The 22,301-nt window shown below is 37.8% G+C and overlaps 2 pseudogenes across 1 annotated transcript in view; both read right to left on the minus strand.

The window, feature by feature from the left end:
* LOC144612764 (small ribosomal subunit protein uS2-like) overlaps positions 1–22,255 on the minus strand; it is a 95,297-nt pseudogene extending 73,042 nt beyond the window's left edge. Inside the window, exon 1 of the transcript XR_013549771.2 lies at positions 22,154–22,255. The product of XR_013549771.2 is annotated as a small ribosomal subunit protein uS2-like (transcript). The remainder of the gene's footprint in view (positions 1–22,153) is intronic.
* LOC132684104 (E3 ubiquitin-protein ligase FANCL pseudogene) lies at positions 699–15,230 on the minus strand (annotated as a pseudogene).
* Positions 22,256–22,301: the final 46 nt, after the last annotated feature.

Here is a 22,301-nt window from a genome sequence, read left to right on the forward strand (position 1 = left end):
CATAAATGCAGTTTCTAAGAGTACATTTTAATCTATTTTGTAAACATTAACAAATTTAATCTATTTTGTGCAAATTAACAACCAAGTAAAAGAAAAATGTTGGGTTACTAGCAAAGCAGATCTAAAGAAAGCAATTTCAGCGAATGCTGTTAAATGCATTACTCCTAAAAATTCATAACACATTCCTGTTAGTTAATATATATCTAATTAGTACCTTTTAGGAATAAACAAATGAGCGGAGAAGTAGTTAATGAGTGACAGCCAGCAGACTTCACTTTAAGGAAAAATAAATACAGATATAGAGTAAACAATACTATTGTTAAATGTTAATGAAAATGATTCTTTTACCAGTCTGAATAAGTGTTTAACAAAAGATAAAATACATACTCATCCCCAATTCATTTTATGAACCCCATCAAAATTTTACCAGTCTAGATACTCAATAATTTAAAATCTCCATCTTGACACACATACAACTTCTATAACTGGTATAGAGGTCACAGACTTAGAATGTTCTACAGGATTTTGTCTTACAATTTCCCAGTTTACTCTTAGTGAGGAGACAAAGGCAGATGTGTATTATTATGGGTTCACCATTCTTTTTCTCTTGACATTAGTATGTTTTGTTTTATATTTTCTCTGAAGATATCAACTAAAATCTTTTCGGTAATTTCTAAAGTTTCTAGTTCTTCACAGAAATGTTACATTCATATTTCAGGGTTTCCTCCCAGACATTTCCAAGGTTATTGGCTCACCACAATATGGACATTCACCAAAAATGATGTTAAAACTCTGTCTACTAGTCAGTAGTCCTCTTAACCACTCATAGAAGAAAATTTGAAGCTGTCCACGTTGGGAATTATGACACACTTGATTAGGAATGGCACTATCCAGTTGATAGGCATAATAGATCTCACAATCCATAGAAATATCAGATTTTTCCAGGACACCATGAGCTGGAAAATCTATTTCTAAAACATTTTTCAAATTTTGTAACAATTTTCTGGATTCCACAAATGTATGTTTCCACATAGCTTAATTCCCAGAGATTTTACCATATGGTCAGCTCCAAGAAAGCAGCACTCAGGAACTGCAGTAGAATGCTTCATGTCTACTTCTATATTTATTGAAGCATTATTCCTTAATGCAACTCTGCATGCTGTCGTAGTCCATGTAGACTCTTCTGGCTCAAATCCCCAAGTCTTCTCACTGATTTCATCCATAACACCCCAGAATGCCTTCAGTGATTCTGACACTGACAAAAAACTGACTTTGAATGTTTATTAAGGAGCTCTGTGGCGTCCAAGAAACATAAAATAAAACACCTATTCATCCTCAATATCTGTTCCTTTGCTTTGAAGATATAATATTGATCCAATTCTTAGAAGTAAAAATGAAATTTTTTGCTTCCTTTTTCTTGAATATTTGAAAAACATGCCACTGAGACATACACAAAGGCACAAGTGCATGAAATTAACCACCAAGCTTACCAAGAGTGGTATAAATGCAGAGAGCTTGCTTCTAAGCACATGGATATTTCTCGAATTGGTCTTATCATATCTTGAGTGTACAAGTTAAGGAAAAGAACCTTGTCATGGGTTTGTCACCCAGGAGAGATAAGGTGCCAGAGCCCCCGAATTTCCTGCTAATGGTCAAGGGACTCTCACAGAAAAATAATTCTTTTTAAAAGAGTCAGGGGATAAAAGGGACTAAGTCATTGAATGAAAATTGCCATTTCTCCTGTTTCTAATACTCCTTTTCTAAAAAAAAATTTTTTTAATGTTTTACTTTTGAGAGAGAGAGAGAGAAAGCTGCAGAGGGGCACAGAGAGAGGGAGATACAGAATCCAAAGCAGGCTCCAGGCTCCAAGCTGTCAGCACAGAGCCTGACACGGGGCTCAAACTCATGAACCGTGAGATCATGACCTGAGCTGAAGTCAGACGCTTAACTGAGCCACCCAGGCGCCCCAACTAATACTGTTTCTAATATTCTGTTTCTGATGTCATGTTTCACTCTCCACTGAAAAACACATGAGATAGCAAAAGAAACAAAGCTTTCCTGTGGGTTATAAAGGTACCTTGATTAAAGAAAGCTTCTCTAACACCAATGACAATAGCCAAATTATGGAAAGAGCCCAAATGTCCATCAACTGATGAATGGATAAAGATGTGGTTTATATATTCAATGGAATACTACTTGGCAATGAGAAAGAATGAAACCTTGCCATTTGCAACAATATGGATGGAACTGGAGAGTATTATGATAAGTGAAATAAGTCAGTTAGAGAAAGACAGATATCATATGTTTTCACTCATGTGGAATTTGAGAAACTTAACAGAAGACAATGGGGGAAGGAAAGGGGGAAAAATAGTTTCAGAGAGGGAGGCAAACCCATAAGAGACTCTTAAATACAGACAGCAAACTGAGGGTTGATGGGGAGGGCAGGGAAGAGGGGAAAATGGGTGATGGGCATTGAGGAGGGCACTTTTTGGGATGAGCACTGGGTGTTGTACGGAAGCGATGAATCTTAGGAATCTACTCCCAAAGCCAAGAGCACACTGTATACACTGTATGTTAGCTAACTTGACAATATATTATATTTAAAAAATAAAAATAAAAATAAAATAAAATATAAAATAGCATAGCTTGTAGTTTGGTCCTTCTGAGGTTTTACTACCTGGTAGATGCAACATAGTAATAAGATCTGTGATGGGGGAAAGGTATAGTTGTAAAGTAAGGAAAGTCTACTGTAAAGGAGGAGACAGGAAAGTCGGGAGAGGCAAGAGTCCTCTAACTCAAACACATCTTAGGCAAACCAATTACAAGAAAGACTCCATATTGAAGCTGAGTCTCCGGACATTGATGCTCTCAGAACTTTTCATGCTGGAGTGAGTACCCCTAGGAAGGTTTTATGTATCTCTAAATGTACTTGCACCCCAGTTTAAAAACCACCATTATTTAGCATGTGTTAGTGATGATTAAAGTTTTCCAGCTAATTCATGGGCTGTAGAGTATCTAAGGGTATCTGACAGAACTGGAAGAGTAGGCATGCTCTAGGAAATCCTTGGCTTACAGGTATATGGTCCTATGGTAATACCACTAGATCAATAAAGGGACACAAATTTATATCATTTTCTATTGGGAAGGGGTGGCTGCAATTTTGGGTGGACGAACTGCATCATTCAGAGATAGGAGAGCTTCAGATGTATGAAATGGGTTGATGGGCATAGTGCAGAAGACAGTTTTCAAAGTACTGTTCAGCTTACAATACCTTATGTTTCTTTGGAAACTTCCCTTGATACATAAGGTTCAGTACTCATCAATCATATCTATAATACACAAACGTGTGCCCCCAAGAATAGATAATCGATTCTGGGATTGATACCCATAAACTGAGCCAATTAAATCTTCCAAGGAATTTGAAATTTTGGACAAAATTCACTCAGAACGTGAATTGTTAGACCTAAGTCACCTTAATGGCAGAATGCTTTAAAAAATATCTATTTCTTGAAGCTTCCTGATTTCTGACATTCCAGAGGTTAAGGTTTTCAGTAGTTCCTTATAATTCATGCAATAATACAGCATTCCTTAGTACCATTTTTAAAATTTAGGTAGTGCTACATAAATAAGTAGATCAATGAAACAGAATGGAATCCAGAAATAGATACAAATATGTATGAGAATTTAAAGTATTATAAAGGTAGCATTCTAGACATTAGTAGAGAAAAGAACTGTTCAATAAATGGTGTAGAGATAACCTCATTCCTTTTACCAAGATAAATTTAAGATAGATCAAATACCTCAATGAAAAAAAAATTCATTAATTATGTCAGGAGGATTTTCCTGGTTTGTTTTCTTCCAAGATTTCATTCAAGGTATGATTTGGGAGGCTGCCTTTTGGGGAGTTATACAAATTTTGCAACTGAATTCATGCCGAGTGAAGATCTGGGGCCATGGATAGTTGACTGAAATTCATAGGCTATTGCTCTGATTTAGAAATTTGTTGGTAATGTGCTTCCATATTTTTTTATGTGTGTGGTTATCATTTACTTACTATCCTCTCTATTCTCCACACCCCACCCCACCCCCGCCCATCCATAGCTAGCTCCAGACCATTTGGAAGTTAAAACTTTTTAAATCTATTCTTTGCTAGTGAGTTTGCTCCTTTTTCTAGTTGAAGATTCTTAGGAGAACACAGTAAGGTGTTCTGCTTTTACTGCAGCCACCAAATATTTAAAACAACTTCAGTCTGGGGCATAGAAGCATCTGGACTTTTCAAGCTCCAAAATAGAGTGGTCATAACTTGGATTGCAGGCCACAATAGAAGGACCTTCCTGTATTTCCAGACTGAGTCACATTCAAGTTTGGTTACTGTTACTAATTTGGGGGTAGGGGGACAAACTACTTTATAGGTGGTGCTGCGTTTTTTCCAGGCACAAAATATCTGTTTGTCTTTTTGTGATGGTACCAGCCACTGATGCTCAATGCTTAGATTCAATAATTCATTATGGATGGCCAAAAAAATGTTGATATTCAAATTCTATTCTTTCTTCTTCAGCTATCTGATGGACTTCTTCCATAAAGAGAAAATTCACATCATCTACTATTTGATTACCTAGTGTTACAGTTTATACAGGAAAGGCAGGATAAATGCTTGGTTGTTTTCTCTTATTTATCAATTTTCAAAATAAAGAGTTGATTTCCGAGCATCCTTCAGTGATGACCAATTAATTTTTTGGATCAGGGTGAAATCATGGATTTAAATATATTTGGTGTGTTTTTGTTCTTATTGTTCTTAGTGATACCCAAGTTATTCCATCTCTAGTCAGTAGGAGCCAGTGACAATACCATCAATGTGATGACTGGAGAGAGGTACAAAATCGCATATGCTCTCCACATTCTCATGCCACTTCTTTTTACAATTGTACTATATCTCCATTGTCAGAGCATTCAGCCATTACATACTACATTCTCTGCCTTACATCTCTCACTTAGTCTTAGTTCCGCGTAGAAGTTAAATGCTTATCAAGTCATTTTATCAATGTCACTTTAAGTATTTTACTTATTTTAATCCCCTTCTCCAGTAGACTCATCAAGAATACTATTCCCTGAGTTCTTATGCTGATGACAGCGTGTATGGATATAAAATTCTTGCCTCATATTTTCCTGCTTTGAGTATCTTAAATATATTACTTACTTTTCTTTAAGAATAAAGTGTTGATGTTGAAAATGTAAAGACAATATTCCTTTCTTCCCTATATAAATGACTTGGGCTATTTCTCTAAGTACCTAAAGGAATTTTTATTTCTTTCCCTCTAAAGTCCAATAATTTCACTAGACTGTATCTCAGTGGTGGTCATTCTGGTCAGCTTTATCAGATAAACTGAGTGCCCTCTCAATATTTCATTTTAATTCTCATTTCAGTGTCTCAAATTACAGATTTCACGGTTTTTTTCTTTGTCAAGATTTTCCTCAGATATTACTAATTACGTTGACCTTCTCTGCCTGTCTCACTGTTTATATTTTTTAAGTTTATTTATTTTGAAAGAGAAAGAGAGAGAGAGCTGGCATGCACGAGTGGGGAAGGTGCAGAGAGAGAGGGACAGAGAGAATCCCAAGCAGGCTCTGCACTGCCAGCCCAGAGCCTAAAGGAGGGCTCAATCCCATGAACCCATGAGATCATGACCTGAAGTCAAGAGTCAGACGCTTAACCAACTGAGCCACCCAGGTGCACTGTCTTATTGGTTTTTGACTCCTTTTCATCTCTCTCTCTTTGTGATTTTTAAAAATTTCCCTTCATCTTCCATTGAGGCATTATTTTGTATTCTTTTTCTAGTTTTGATTTTGTTTCAGTTCTCCATTTCTATCTTAACACGTGAAAGTAATAAATGTTTGTTCTATAAACTCAAATTTATGATACTTACCTAGTATGCAGACAATAAAAACAAAGGTGAACATAAAATTAGTAAACATAAAATTTTTAAACAGGGAGCTATGGCAAACAGCAGCAGTGTATCAACCTTATCACCCAGTTTATTTCTGTATTTTGTTTTAGTTACAAAGTATTAAGAAAACTTTGGTTAACAAAGATTGGTTTAAAAAGGCACCATTTGCAACAGTTCCCAATTTGCTTTACAATCTCAAGATATTATTTAATTAAATAGAAGATATACCTTTAATTATAATTTTGAAGTTTATTTATTTTGAGAGAGAGACAGTGCAAGTGGGGGAGGGGCAGACAGAGAGACAGAGAGAGAGAATCCCAAGCAGGTTCCATGCTGTCAGCAAAGAGCCCCAAGCAGGAACCGAACTCATGAAACCAGGAGATCAAGACCTGAGCCAAAACCAAGAGTCAGACACTTAACCGACTAAGCCACCCAGGCATCCCAATTAGAGGATATTAAATAAAGGATACAGAAGAAGCTGTATAATAAGGTCTACACAAAAATGCATTAATTTGATAGTAAATAATAATACATCTTGATAATCTCTAGTTTTTTGATATTAGGCATTGTGTAATATTGTTTTCAGCACATAATTTTTAAAGCTTAGATTAAAATTTAACTAAAGTATAATTGATATCCAATGTTGTATTAGTTTCAGGTGTACAACATAATTATTAGACAATTATATATATTATGTAATTCTCACCACAATAACCGTAATTAACCATTTGTCACCACACAGTTATTATAATATTATTGACTATACTATACTATACTATGCTATACTTTTCATTCCTTGTTTATTTATAACTGGAAGTTTGTACCTCTTAATACACTTCACCTATTTTGCCCTCTCTCTGCCTCCTACAGCTATTACCAATTTTTCTCTGTATTCGAGTCTGTTTGTTTTGGTTTTTTGTTTGTTCATTTGTTTTGTTGGTTTTGTTGTTGTTTTTAGATGCCACATATAAGTGAAATCATGTGGTATTTGTCTTTCTCTGCCTGACTTATTTTACTCAGCATAATATGTGCTAGGTCCTTCCATATGGTTGCAAATGGCAAGATTTTATTCTTTTTTATGGCTGAGTAATATTCCATTGTATACACATACCACATCCTTATCCAATCATCTATTGATGGATACTTGTTTCCAAATCTTTTGTATCTGGCTATTGTAAATGATGTGTCAATAAACGTATGAATGCATATACTTTTTTGAACTAGTATTTTGTTTTCTTTAGGTAAATACCAAGCTGTGGAATAATTGGGTTATGTGGTACTTCTCTTTTTAATTTTTTTGAGGAAAATCCATACTCTTTTCCACAGTGGCTGCACCAATTTACATTCCCACCAACAGTGTGCACAAGGGTTCTTTTTTCTCTACATCCTTACCAACACTTGTTAGTCCTTGTCTTTTTGATATTAGTCATCTGACTGTTTGAGGTAATATCTCATTGTGGTTTAATTTGCATTTCCATGATGATTAGTGATGTTGAGCACTTTGTCGTGTCTGTTTACCATTTGTATGTCTTCTTTGGAAAAATGTCTATTCAGGCCCTCTGCCCATTTTTTAACCAGATTCTTTTAATGTTAAGTTCCGCAAGTTTTTTGTATAGTTTGGATATTAACCCCTTATTGGATAATTTGCAAATATGCCCTCCCATTAAGTAGGCTGCCGTTTCATTTTGTTCATTTCTTAATGATTTTCTTTTCTGAGATCCATCACGTCAAATAAAACTTATTTGTTCTTTCATTTGTTATATCATTTTCTTTGTATTCTAGCTTGATTTGAGATATTATAGTTTTTAATCTGCTTTATGAGAATGTCCTTTGGGCAAGTTTTCATCATCTATAGGAATATTATTCTCCATTTCCTGAATTTTCATAGAATTTTATCTCCCTTTTCTGTTTCTTAATTTGTATGTCAAAGTAGTTTTCCTAAACTTTTAAAAAACAATGTTGTTTTGGAATACTTTTTAGAGTTTAACTTTCTATCTAAACCTTGATGATAAGTCTATATTAGAACATTATAACTCTAGAGTTCTCTTGTTTCAATGTTTTTTCTAAAGAAAAATTGGCAAGAATATGGCAGGCTTACATTTTGAAATTTGATTGTTCCTTTCTACCTCCATCGCACTATTAAGCTGAATGTTCTTTTACTTTGACCTTTGCTGCCTGTGTCCTGCTAAATTTGGATTCTATCCCCAGATGTTTCTCGTCTTTGAAGAGTTTTGTCCCTGAAGAGAGCTTTACTTCGAGAATGTATATGGACCATATCATCCTAGCCTTTGAAGATTTTCTTGAAACCCTTTGCACTCCCCTCACAGAGAGACATGTAATACTGATTCTATCAAGGAAAGAAGAAAGAAAGATTAAGATACTAAACATGTAAATCTAAGATTAAAAAAAAGGAAGAAAGGGGTGCCTGGGTGGCTCAGCCAGTTAAGTGTCCGACTTCAACTCAGGTCATGATCTCACAGTTTGTGAGTTTGAGCCTCTCATTGGGCTCTCTGCTATCAGCACAGAGCCTGCTTCAGATCCTCTGTCTCCCTCTCTTTCTGTCCCTCCTCTGTTCTCTCTCTCTCAAAAATAAATATATTTAAAAAAAGTGAGAAAAATTCTCTGAGTAAAGTCCTTTTGTGGTTATTACAACAGTTGTCTAACAAAAACAATTAAGAAATAAGAGAAATTCCCCAAAGTTTCATGTGGAAACACCGTACTGGTTAACACTTCTAAGTAACAGAAACCACCTCTAGCTGAAATTTAAACAAGATAATTTATCATAAAAACGCAGAGCTGATTCAAATGGTCCAAGAGTAGGAAGCAGCCAAGCCAGAAAGTCTTTCTTCCTCCACCCCTACCTCCACCCCTTAGCTTTCAACTCTGCTTCAATCTCTGCATCTCCTTTTTTCCTCCTCTCTTATTACACACTGGTTTAGTCTACTTCCTGCTTCACAAGGCAGAAAGTGTCCGTTGATACCTGAGTTTCCAACTCCCCTGTTCCCAAAATAAGCCTAGAATTTCTAGTCTACATTCCAAAGGCCATCAGAGAGACTCTGATTGACCCAGCTTTGATTCAAGACTATGGCCAAGGGGGGGGGGGGTGGGGGGTGGGGCAAGTTGGTAGAATAGAAGTGTCTCCACTGTGATCAAATGTTGGCATGGATTGAGCCTGAGGATAAGACAGAAGAGGGGCAGGGCAAGTGAAAAGAAGAGTCAGTTCCTGGAAAATAGGGGGCCAAACAGACAAAGCAGGTATGAAATCCATGTTTCTATTTTCATCAACATTAGCCATGTATATTTCACACATGACCTCTACCTATAAAAAGTCAGGACTAAGAAAACCTGGTTCAAAAACTAGAAGAATGAATGAGAACTAGGAGATCTTTTTTCCTCCACTTCAACATACTTTCTGAAACAAAATCAAGACTGTGAGACGTACAGGGGTGTCTGGATGGCTCAGTCGGTGAAGCATCCCACTTTGGCTCAGGTCATGATCTCACAGTTTGGGAGTTCGAGCCCCACATAGGACTCTCTGCAGTTAGCACAGAGCCCGCTTTGAATCCTCTGTCCCCCCTTCTCTCTCTGCCTCTCTCTCTCAAAAATAAATAAATGTTAAAAAAAAAAAAAAAAGACAGTGTATGTCTATACAGTTACTCCCTGGGAGGTTATGAGCAATAAAAACAACATAAAACAAAAACCCAAACTGAATTCTGAGTTTTAAAAAGGATATGCTTGCTGAGCACTGTTTTGCTACTTTTTAAGAAGCAAATTTAGATTTTCCAGTAAACTGAAAGTGATAGTACTATAAGCCTCTGAACTATTTTGTTTAAATGAAGATGGAGAGGTTAGCTACTTAACTTAATGTAAGCAAAATAGACCAAGTAAAATACATATTGTGGAAGCAAATACTTTTAAAACTTGGCTATGAGCTCCACTTGAGAAATATCAGCTATTTGAAATAATTTTGAAATAGTGAGAAAGTTTGAATCCACAAAAGAATACAAATTTCAGATCCTAGAAAATATATACTGTCATCTGTCACTGAGTTTATTTATTGTTTTACTACTTTTTCATTTTTAAGATGAACAGAAAAATAAATCTTCTCAGCCTTTGGAAAGCAAATAATTTGAAGATAAATATCTCAATTCTTCTGTCATACTCTTGATAAAGTCTTCTTAGGAAAGATGGATATTTCTCATAAATATCTATGGTACATAATTTTTTTAAAACAAATTTGAAGTTTAAAATACATACATGAATTAACACTGTATAAAATACAGTTACAGGGTTAGACCTGAGGTGTGGCTTCCGTCATAGGAGAATCTCTCCAGATAATGAATTGTGTTTTCTCATTTTTGGTGAGGAAAGCTAGCATTTGCTTCACCATTTTCAAACCCAAAGAACCTTCCTGCAAATGTACCATGATGGTAAGGGATACTGATAACAGGGAAGGCTGTGCACCTGTGGGGGCAGGGGGTATGTGGGAACCCTCTGTACTTTCCTTTCTGTTTTGCTGCTAACCTAAAACTGCTCTAAAAAATAAAGTCTTAAAAGAAAATCTTCATGATCTTTAAAATATCCTTTGAGTTTTCTCTCTTAGATATGTAGGTGCCAGTATCTAGTGTCCCTGATTGTTTGGCTAAATTGTAAAGAAGGGGCAGATGTCTGGTAGGCCCACCAAGACTAACATCCAAATTTGCATCTGTACAACAAGCAGTGACAATTAAGCTGTGCCTTCCGCCTGGCTAATCACAGTCATAAGACACTAGCAATTGTTAAATGCATCTCAGGTTCAGAGATGTTAAAATGCTAAATTAAAAAAAAATGCAGCTTAGAAGCAACATAATTATTTCAGATGCCTCTCTGAGGAGAGAAGTCATTTGAGCTGAAGGCACTGAGCCATGCAAAAATCTGGGAGAACAGCATCTAGGCAAAGGGAACAGCAGGCACAAATGTCCAGGGGTAGGATGAACTTGGGTGTATTTAACAGAAGGAAAGAAGGACAGAATGACTAGGATAAAACAAGCCAAGAACAAAGAGTACTGAGTCCAGTATCGAGGCTGGTTTCAAACAGGGCAAAATGAGATGCTGTCCAAGGGTGAACACCACATATTGGATATGCGTCTACATACAATTATTAATGTCCTACATCTAAATATTGCTGAGGCAGCTACTTAACCAAAAACCTTTACTGAAGCTGAATATCACTGGATTTTGTTAAGGTTATTAATAATTAGGCTTTACAAGTCTCAGGGAGGCCCAAGCAGCTCGGGACTGAGACCACTCACCCGCTGGATTTGGACTTGGCTAGATAAATATCACTTAGAATCATCATTGTGGTACAGATTCATCCTAATTCTCTGCACATATTTCTGCTGGATAGAAGTCAGAATTTGGGACCCCCTTGAAGTCGAGGACTCAAACAAATGACCCTGACCACTGGGTCTGCCACATGAGTTTTGCAGATAGTTCATATGCACCTGAGAGGATAATGTAGTACTACAATCCAGCCAAGTCCCACTAAACCTAGCTGTGAGTCCTGGGGGGGGCTGAGCTGTGTCCACCAAAGGGGGCTTTTTTTTTTCTAATTTGCACATAGTCCCCATATGGGCTAGCTTTGGCCCACCCCAACTCCCCCCTCACCTTTCTGGATTTTGTAACTATTACAAACAACTAATACAAACTATTTGCTTGTATAACACTTTCCAATTTTCACAGGGCTTTAATCTTATTCTCTTGTCACACAAGGCAATCTTCTTATCCCGATTTATAGAGAAGTGAACAAAGGATCAGCAAGACCATTTGGCTGGTGCAAGGTTTTCCCCTGAAGAGTGGCAGAATTGACTCTAAGTCACAGGTCTTCAGCTGGGGTCTCACTCTATATCCTGCTGCCTCAAGCGTGATGATGGCGGGGAGGACCATAGTGCTGGCTGAACTGATGCTCCTGGCTTAGAATGCTGCAGGGGCCTTTCTAATCATGGAAAATGCTTCTCCATCCTTTTATTTTTCACACTCACTTTTCTGCTGGGCCAGCATTTCTCTCTCTTCTTCTCCTTGCCTTTGAAAATAGAACATCTGTTATGACTGTGGTGATTTTACCTTAAAAGACAATCACCAATTTTTTCACTTCTCATGAATCTCATATTCTTCTCACAATTTGTTCATGATAGAGAAGATAAATGTGTTAAGGAAAGCAGCATAAAGATGACTTAATAGATTCAGATGTTCTTCTCTGAAGAACTTGTCCTGGCATGTATAATTGTGGTACCATCATGGAGCACATCAGGCCACAGCGTCTTCCCAATGGGTATCAATCTCTCCAGAAAACCCCCTGCCCAGATCATGCTCTTCTTTCCATGCCAGGCCTCCTTTTGGTGGAGATCTCAAAAGCCAAGGTTTGAATTCTTTCCAACTCATCCTAGAATCACTTCCTACATCAGAGTTTGAGGAAACATCCATAACCAGCTTTTCTTAGGTTGTGAGTTCTCCCTTTTGCAGAAGGCAGGAACTCTCTCACTTTACTTTTCTTCCAAATTTTTTAATTCCAGAAGTCAGAATAATATTAAAGCAGTTGTTTCTGATGCATATGGAAATGGAAACAGGTGAGTGAGAAACTTTTTACCTGCTGACTACAAAGACAGAATAAAGACAGTGAAGTGAATTTTGAATACAGTTGAATTTATTCAATGTGACCATCCATTAAGCTAAGGTTGCCTCTGTGTCTTTATGTTAAAACAGCTGTTTTTTAAAATGATGATGATAACAGGTAGAAAGTTTTTTTTTATTTTGTTGTGCCTTTTTAACAATGTCCTTATTTGGCAAAATACAGTCACAAAGCTTTAAGAATGGAAGCTATTGTCCTAAGGTCTGTGATACAGAATGAACAAATTCTCACTGTGGAAGATACTTCCATTTTCCTCTCCTGTGTGTTTCACCCTATGGCTAGACTGGCTCAGCAATTCTCAATCTATAATGGAAGCAACCTTCTCTGCCAAAAGTTACATGCAATTATTCTGAAAATAGAAACCATATAGAACTTACATATCTATTACAAAGGAAATGGTTAAATATACCATAGAACTAGGGATATCATCCAGCAGTTAAAAGAATGAGGCTATTGTAAATGTATGACAGTTAAAGCTCTCCCTAACCAAGTATTTTATGAAGGAAGGAGTGTATTCATTATCTAGTGTATTAGTTGGAATCTCCAGAGAAATGGAATCAATAAATGTATATCCCCTAAATCTATTTACCTACATACCTACCTATTCCCTTCCTCTCTCTCTCTCCATATCTATATCTATATCTATATCTATATCTATATATATATATCCATATCTATATATATATCCATATATATATCCATATCCATATATATATATCCATATATATATATATATATATCCACATATATATCCATATATATATATATATCCACATACATATCCATATATATATATATCCACATACATATCCATATATATATATATATATATATATATATATATATATATATATGAACGATTTATCATAAGGAATAGGCTCATGCAATTATGGAGGCTAAGAAGTCCGACATCTGCAAGTGGTAAACTTATGAAAAAATATTGTTTTCAAAATCACTGGGATTTCAGAATTATTGATAGGAGATTGTGGATTTATATAAGGGAAAGACAGAACCAATGAGTAATGGGTACACACTCCATTAATTAATTGATTTGTATAGAACTGATGCCCTTAGGAAATTATTTGTGTGTCTTTGCTAACTGGGGACATCGTCCTTATTACCCTTTGTCCTATAAGGGAGAGGCAGCATTTTGCTCCTTACCACTGTCTCCTGGCTGGGACAAGCCCTTCCCTTAAACCCCCACCAGAGCTGACATAGGTTGGCAGGGAAGCTTAGCAGATGTGGTCATTTCTTACTGCTCTTAGAAGTGGCTTCTCTCAAAGATGCCACCACCAATGGAACCTTGCCTTGACTACCTCCCTGTTTGGCTCCCATCTATCTTGATGTCTCACGGTCCACGTCATACTTCCAGCAAGGACTGAAAAGGAGATAAAAGTTCTTCCTCTCCAGTTCCTGTCCATCCTCCATCCCTAAATTTTGCACCCCAATAATTTACAACTACTAGTCACGTGGATGATTGCCAGTAGAATTGTTTCCTTTCAAAAGAATCACCACCAAAGCAAGGCTATGGTCATCCTAAGCTCCACCCCCTCCCACCCATCAGGATAATGATGACATAATGGCAGCCAACATCAGCATATTCTGGGTTATAGAATCTCAGTGGGCATATTCACAGTCCACTCTGTGCTACATTGGACCAAGTCCAGGTCACTTTTCCAAAGTTCCAAAGGTAGATCAGGTATGCTTAGCTCTCCTCCAGTTTTAGAGGTTCTGCTCCTAATTCTCTGCACATTACTCCACAAAGAACACATATACACACCTCCAGCAAAACAAACAGAGCATGGTCTAAATCCAAATATGGAAAGTAATCCTTTCTCCTGTGTTAGACACAAGTCTGCATGGTCTGGCTTTGCTAAAATACCACTCTTTGGCAAGACATACCAGTTTTACATTACAAGATAAAATATTTGGCTTAGCTTCTCAAACTAAACATCTCCATTCTGGTAGCCTCAGTTTCCCTCAAGAATTATACTTTTGTGCATCTAGATGTTAAGAGCACTACAAAACAATACACAAAAAAGCGAAGGAACTCTCCTCTTCCACTGAAGATTACTGTTGAAGATCTTGTAAAAGAACTTCTCCCATTCCTGGGCTACTGCAAGTTTTAAAGATTAGGGTACAATCTCAATACATTGTTTTGTGTGTGTGTGTGTGTGTGTGTGTGTGTGTGTGTGTGTACTATATTCTAATTAATAAATAATCTGTGGGGTGATACATGATAATATGTGAATAACCCATTCCCCAATATCCTCAAAACTCTTTCACCCAATAATTTTAGCATCCTTTGATGATCCTTGCCTGAATTATTTCAATAGTGGTTGCAAATGGTGATTTTTCGTATTCTATATTTTTTCTACATTTATTAGCTAGCAGTCTTTGGAAGAAGAAAGCTTACCTCCATCGCCACCTTTATTTTGAGTGTCACTATGGACTAATGGGTTCTTTTCTGACTCAAGATGATATAATACATTATCATCGTTATTCTTTTTGATGTTTAATTTATCACAAATTTGGGCAGCAGGGAAAACTTTAAGGTAATTCCTATATCTTTTTGACATGTCCCCATTAATTTCCAGCACTTCTTCATTCTTGTGCATGAGATGTTTCCGACTTACTGTGTATTTCCTGTATCCCAGACTTAAAATCAGCCATTTCCCAAAAAAACCTGGGTTCCTTTCAGTGGAGAACAGTATTTAGAAATCAGCATCTGTGTACAAGTTATGCCCAATGCTACTGGAATGTTATTGCTTCTAGGCCTTTTCAGGAGACAGGGCTAGGAAATACATTTTTTTTTAATTTTAGAGAGAAAGTAAGAGCAGGGGAGGAGGGCAGAGGAAAGAAAGGAGGGAGGGAGAGACAGAGAGAGACAGAGAGAGAGAGAGAGAGAGAGAGAGAGAGAGGATCTCAAGCAGTCTCCACACTCAGCACAGAACCCAATATGGGGCTCCATCCCATGACCCTGGGATCATGACCTGAGCCGAAATGGAATTGGACACAACCAACTGAACCACCCAGGCACCCCAGAAATAAAAATTTTTAAAGAAGCATGAGTTAATACTGATACTTGCAATTCAAATGAAATCTAATTTCAAAAAAAAAAAAAAAAAAAAAAAAGCCAGGATTTTTCCTAACCTCCAATTGGTATCTCTCTTCTCCCATAGTGAGGAAAAATCTTCTGATTTCCAACAGTTTTCTTAACACATACAAAATAACTTGAGAATTTCTTCACTGATAGCACTATAAAAAACAAACCTACAAAGAAAATGTCTTTATTTATTCACAATTCTTTCTGTACTTAAAATACATTCTGTTAAGAGAGTACTGTGCTCAAAAGCAAGTTGAATGAACTTTTTTTCCTGAGTTACGGTATCTAGATGATAGTTTCATTTGGGAGCTTCGTTTGTAGCTGTGTTCAGTCTTAGGGTTTGCTTTTTAAATTTTTATTGATTTAATATGCAAAATATTTACAGTTTCAAAAGTCAAAACTACATAAAGAAGGAAGCTCAGAGAAGTTATACTCCTTTTCCAACATTTTCAGTAGTTTCTGGTTTATCCTTCTTACATTTCTTTTTAAAATAATATGCAAATATATGTCATCTTATTCCCCCCATAAGTCCGTGAATACAGAGTATCTTTCCACTTCTTTATGTCTTCTTTGATTTCTTTGAGCAATGTTTTATAGTTTCCAGTGTATGAGTCTTTCACCTCCTTGGTTAATTCTAAGTGTTTTATTCTTCCTGATGCTATTGTAAATGGAATTGTTTTTAATTCCCTATTTAGATTGTTCACTGTTAAATATCTCCCTTATTATAGGAAGGTTGACCATCTTTTCATACATTTAGGGGCTATTTGTATTTCTTTTTTGGTGGAACTCTGTTTTCATCTTCTACTCATTTTTCTGTTGTGTTGTTGGTGTTTGCCTTCTCAGTTTTTAGGAGCTCTTTAAATATTACTAACATCATCCCTCTGGAGAGAGGCTTGAATTACACAGGTGTATGCATTTGTCAAAAATCAGTGAATGTACACTTAAGTTTTGTGTGTTCGTTGTATTTAAATTTTATATCAGAAGAAAGTCAGACTTGGGTGACTGATAAATGGAGCTGCTTTTGACCAAATCAGGTATCTGGAGAATAAAAAGATTTTATGAGGTTAACTTGGACATGTTAAATTTGAGGTACTCTGGGACGTCTGCTCCCCAGTTTCCTCACCTGCCAAATGCAGACAGTGATAGTCTCCATCCCACTGATATATTAACAATCAACTCATACAGTATGTGTGAATACATTTTGTTAATGTTTAAGTGCCATATTCATGTCACATTATATCAGCCCTGCATGTATCCATAGCCTGATGAAAGGACACAGAGGAGAGACTGAAATATTGTCTGCGTTTGCACAAAAGCAGCACCATCCATCTAGTTCAGGAAGACAGGAGACGCTGGAGGAAGATGCTGAAGAGAATGAAAAATGTGGATAGTCAAGTAAGAAATATAAGATAACAAATCATCAATTAGAAATAGACCCCAGCTGCTTCTAAACATAATAAACTGTCAAAGCTTTCCATCAAGTAGAAGAAGACGGAGTTACAATGAGATTTGGGAGAAAACACATATTAAAAAATTCAACTGAGCAATTAGTAGCAGCATTTACTGTAGATTAGAAACCCTCTACAGAATCACTTCTGCCTTAGAACATACATAACGTATATTACAAACTGTTGCTACTGTTCAATTTTCATCTGCAAATTTAAAGTTAAAATATAATATGTCTTTAAAGGTGATTGCTAGTTCAAACTTACCATTAAGGAGACTGCTTCCTAACTCTTGATTATGTTTGGAAAGCATCTGGGAAGTTTAAACATCTGATTGGTTAGACAGTATTTGGGTGTGAAATGTAATTCTTTGATGCATGCTGTTCTTCTAGAATTTATAGGTAGTGCTACATTCTTAAATTTGTTTTGCTTTTGTGAAGTAAGCAAATTACTTGACCTTAAACCTCAGTAAAACTATTCAATTAAATGCAAAACACAGCTATTGAAGATATATCACAGCAGGGGGGGGGGTGTCGTCACTTCCCTCAGGGAGCGGATAATCTGGAGGCTGAGACACCTCTAAACAAGTACTGAGGAAAGTGAGTGAGTGCCCACAGAATCAGAAACCAGCTGGCAAGTATAAAAGCATAGTATATATATATATAAAAAAAAAAAAAGTACAAAAGTGTGAGATGTCAATCTAATGTCAAGGTCATCACTGCCCTTGATCTCCCTTGGTGGGGCACACAGTACAAGTCTGCCAATTAGTTCAGCTAGCTGTAGTCACAGGATCTGCAGCAACTCCCATAGAGAGCGAGAGACTATTTGCCCAACTCTTGAATCTGAGTTGGTCCCTGGGTTTCCTCTGATCAACAGAATATGGCATATGTGACCTTGCTTGACTCCCAAGGCTATGCCTTAACAAGGCTGCCAGCTTCCACCCCCACTATCTTAGATGCTGCCCAAAGATGGACAATGTAGCCTGTGAAGGAGAGGCCACACCCTCCTCTCTATGAAAGAATCCTCCAGAAGAATTGTGGCCCTCAATGGATAGCATCACCAACAGGCACTTTGGACCTTCAGCTCAGCTTACTCTCTAGCTCAGGCTTTGGAAAACTACAGTTAAGGGCCAAATCTGGCCCTCAGCCTGTTTTTATGTTGGGCCCTTGAGCTAAGACTAGCTTTTGCTTTTCAAAGGTGTGTAAAGAATGAAATAAATAAGTACCAATGAATAATATGCAACAGAGACAAAGCCTAAAATATGCATTACTGGCCCTTTACAGAAAGTGTTGCAATCCCTGCTACAGCTGAACATAACTGTATAAACCCAAACAAAACCACAAAGGAACCATTCAAGCAACTCTCAGAATTGTGAGAAATATTAAAGGGATATTTGTAATACATGGGATAGTTTCCTCTACTGCAATGGATAGATGAATCACAAGAAGCTAAATGCTACACAGTGAACAAGGAGACTGCCTCAAAGGAAATAACTCTTAAAGGTTTTGGACTTTTTCTTCTCACTAATTTAGGATTTCTTGTCCCAATCTGCTGTCCATGGCTCTGTTTTGCATTCTAGAGAGGTTTTGGCAGTACACATACATACTATTCATGGGACATTCAAAACATTTTTTTAATTTTTATTTTTTAGAGAGAGAGAGTGTGCACGAGTTGGGGAGAGAGGAAGAGGGAGAGAGAGACTCTTAAGCATGCTCCACACTCACAACGGAGCGTGACAGGGGGGCTCAGTCCCACAACCCTGGGATCATGACCTGAACCCAAATCAAGAGTGCGACGCTCAGCCAACTAAGCCACCCAGGTGCCCCCAGAACATTTATTTAAAAAAAATTTTTTTTAAGATTATTTATTGGGGTAGGGGGGAATGAGAGAGAGAGAATCCCAAGCAGGCTCCATGATGTCAGCACAGAGCCCAACGCCGGGCTCACTCTCACGCACCAGGAGATCATGACCTGAGCCAAAATCAAGAGTAGGATGCTTAACTGACTGAGCCACCCAGGCTCCCCCTGGTGCACCCCAAAACATTTTAAAAACAAGTATTGGACTACAACTTTTCTAAAATAAAAACATAGTTTTTGTAAGATGTAATATCCACGTCCTAATACATCCTTCCAGATACAAAGGTCTTTTTTTTTTCCTCCATAGATTAACCTGTTTGCAATGGAGCCTGCCTAGTTTTGTTATCAATGGACCTCCTTTACTTAGTGAGGTAAATTGTCAGCCAAGGTGGGGTGAAGAATGGCTGTGATAAAGGCATCAGCAAGCAGCAATCACTTTACCCTTTGCAAAGGGCACAGCTACCTCCCAGAGCCGGAACCAGGAAAAGAATCACAACAATGATTTAGATCTGAATATGCATTAAGCCTAAATATTCATTCATTCCCCTACTACTATCTAAATACAATTTTATTGTGCACCCATTTTTTGTACACCCATTTTTGTCTCCTATATTCACCTATGTTATTTTCAGAGAACCTTCAAATTACCACAAATGATTTTTAAATGCATATTTCACTCCTCTATTCTTTCCCTTTAGCCCACAAAAGGCTTTCATAAGGAAGCAGCAGTTGAACCAAGGAATCTGTAAACTAAAAGAAATGGTGGGCCATATTTATAGTCAGTGCAAATTGGGGATGGGGAGTTATGACTAGGGTCAAAGTAAAACAGATGACCCAGCCCTACCAGATTTTGAGCAAAGGACCAATATGATCAATACTACACATCTGAATTTGCATTTGGCTTAGATCAGTGTGGTAGCTCCTTTCCAAATATGTCCCTCCTCCCCGACACTGATCCTCATCTCCTGGTAATTGTGACCTGTCTGATCTCCTCCCCTCGAATCTTGAATAGTCCTATACTTGCTTTTGACCAATAGCATGTGGCAAAAATGATGCTACATAACTTACAAGGCTCACTTTTGCCTTCCAGCTTCTGTCTTGGGACTCTTAGTATGCTGATGAAATTCCAATCAACTGTCAGGGGTAAGAGCAGACACTAACTTGCTGATACAACTGAAAAATCACTGACACAACTCACTGACTTAGACTAACTTACTGAAAATTGTCCTCTTTTGACAAGTGGGGATATAGGCCGTCTGTTTAAAACTCTCCGTTTGTCTGTGGAATAGATGATGCCCTTTGGGACTTCTCTTGTGGAAGCTGAAGTGGTCATTGTTATATAGCGCAAACTGGACATAGCTCTTGCCCAGCACAGCTTATGAACTTAAAATGGATGAGCTCACACCCTCAGATATTTATATGAGCCGGAGACCAGAGCACAACAGGCAGAGATTACACAGTGCATTACATACCCTTGATCCATTTCTATTATTAGAACAGAGCTGGTAGGACAGATAAGGCATGCCCAGGTAAATATAGGAAATGCCTCCCAGATTTTATAAAATCTTAAAACACACATCACAAGACCTGTAGGAAGCATCAGTGCTTTTACCAGAATTATCCACAGGAACTCTAAAGTGGCCCAAACTCTAAAGAGATCAGAATTTTACTATTCTTTGAATAAAGCTAGTATTTCATTCAATAAAGGTGATCTGAGGTAGCAAGAACCAGAATGAACCAGATGATTACTCTACCCACCCAGGCAATGGATTTCTAACCAGTGTTCTCCTTGCAGGAATCTAAGACTTTCTCCTACAAAGAGTTTCAAAGCCTCTACCCTCTCAGATTACCTATTAACCACAAAAGGGAAAGTAGACTTTGTAACGGACCATACAGAGAAATCTAAGGACAATTCAGATTTCAGTTATTGATACTGGAACAACCCATTATATATTTAAAAATTAATGTGTTTAATATTTAATACTATGTTCTTCTTGATAAGGAACAATATGAATAGCACCTCCTAAAGTCCGGATTCTTGACATCTAATCAAACCTCTTGATCCTCCTTCTAGGGAGTTAGAGAAAAGGTTAAAGGACATCAGGAGGGAAAAAAAAAGGTCTAACAAATGGAGAACGTAGAACTCTCTACAAGGTAACTGGCCTAGACTCTCCAAAAAGTTAATGCCAAGAAAACAAAAAACGTGAGGGGGATTGTTCTGCACTAAAAGAGACACATATAACAAATGCAATGTATACATGTTCATTGTACTATCTTTCTACAAAACCAATATATAACACATCTTTTGACAACTGGAGAAATTTGTATACGGGCTAGATATTAGGTTATATTATCAAATTGTTAAGGTTTTTAGATGTGATTAAATTTCTCATGTGGTTGCATGAAAGAAGGTCTGTCTTTATTCTTAGGAAATGCAGGCTGAAGTATTTAGGAGAGAGAAAAAGCAATTGTGGCAAAATGTTAACACTTACTCAACCTTGGAGTTAAGCACTTGGGGTGCTCATTGAACTGTTCTTTCAACTTTCCACGTGGGGATGCCGAAGCCACACTGTTCACAGTCCCACAGCCAAGCAGCCAGAATGGGGAACGGTTTTCAAATGGCACTATGCCAGGGGTGCCGGGAGAGTAGAGGAAATATTATTTCTGGATTAATTCAACCACCTCCACCCAAAGACCGGTATGACCAGAACCCACACAGCAACACCCAGGTACCACGCCTAAAAGCCTCGCCACTTCTTCCAGGGAGCATTAGTTAGTGACAAGTCTGGGTAGGACAGACTTTCTCTGAATTCTCCAGACCAAAAGAGTTTCAAGATGCCCGAAAGCAATCGACTTCCCGGGACTCGTATGCATACACCAGACCACTGTAACCCCGTGGTGTCCCCACCCTTCATTCTCCATCGATTCTAGAAGGAGAACACACTTTTCTTCTGAGATTAAAGAACTCCCCAAGGTTTCTTCTTTTCCTTAATAGCGCTGTGCGGACTTGAACAAGTAAATCCCTCCAGAACTGCTTGAGGCTGGGAATTTATGCCGCTCGTAAACAAGGCAAAATCCTTGCCAGAGATCCGCCGCGGCCCACCCCCTGCCCGCGTCCAATGTAAAAGGCATACCTAACAGCGGCGTGCTCGGAACGCAGCGTGATGGCTAGGTGCGACAGAGCCCACACCCAGGGAGTGCGTAGAGCTGCAGGCCGGGTGGGGCCCAGCTCGCTGGGGCTCAGGGCCCGCGCGTGCGTGCGAGCGAGCGAGCGAGCGAGCG

This window comes from Panthera onca, chromosome C2 (genome assembly GCF_046562875.1).
Source record: "Panthera onca isolate mPanOnc1 chromosome C2, mPanOnc1 haplotype 2, whole genome shotgun sequence".
NCBI classification, from domain to species: Eukaryota; Metazoa; Chordata; class Mammalia; order Carnivora; family Felidae; genus Panthera; species Panthera onca.